The following is a 776-nucleotide window of genomic DNA, read 5'->3' as shown; positions in this document are numbered from 1 at the left end:
AGATCCATGCAAAATAACAGGAATATCAACAGCAGTCCAATTGTTGCAAGCCTTTCCATGCGGCACAAAATTGGTGCACTCTTCCTCTTTGTCATCCTCTAGCACATCAGCTAAGTGTTGTTCATTGCCATGAATGAACCCTCCGCTACGGAAGCTAAGTTACATATCCTCTGATCTAGCAGCTGACGAACCTTGCTGAAAACCCATACCGGTTCTATCCTTATTATCAGAGACCTATATCACTTGTCCCCACTGGTCAACAATTCCCTCTTCAACAATCTTCCTTGCATCCTTCAATGAGGACATAGGTGCCCCAACTCTCTTTTCAACAACAATAGATAAAGCTTGGAATGGAGTTCCAACCTCATCCTCAGCTTCAACATAAGAGAAAAATGACAAGTGGCTAACCAACAACGCCTTTTCCCCGCCAACAATGACTAATTTCCCGTTCTTGACAAACTTGAGTTTCTGATGCAATATGGAGGTAACAGCTCCCGCCTCTTGAATCCATGGCCTTCCCAATAGACAACTGTAGGCCGGGTGGATATCCATTACTTGGAAAGTAATATGGAAGTCACTTGGACCTGTCTTCACTAGAAGGTCCACTTCACCAATCACCATCTTGCGTGAACCATCAAAAGCCTTGACGATTACACCACTATATCTCATAGGCGCTCCTTGGTATGACAACTTTGATAATGTTGACTTTGGCAGCATATTCAACGAAGATCCGATGTCAACAAGTACATTGGCTAAAGTGTCATCTTTGCAATTCA

The sequence above is a fragment of the Lathyrus oleraceus genome, chromosome 5 (assembly GCF_024323335.1).
Source record: "Lathyrus oleraceus cultivar Zhongwan6 chromosome 5, CAAS_Psat_ZW6_1.0, whole genome shotgun sequence".
Lineage (NCBI taxonomy): Eukaryota > Viridiplantae > Streptophyta > Magnoliopsida > Fabales > Fabaceae > Lathyrus > Lathyrus oleraceus.
The sequence above is the reverse complement of the archived record's forward strand: the minus strand, read 5'-3'. Positions refer to the sequence as shown.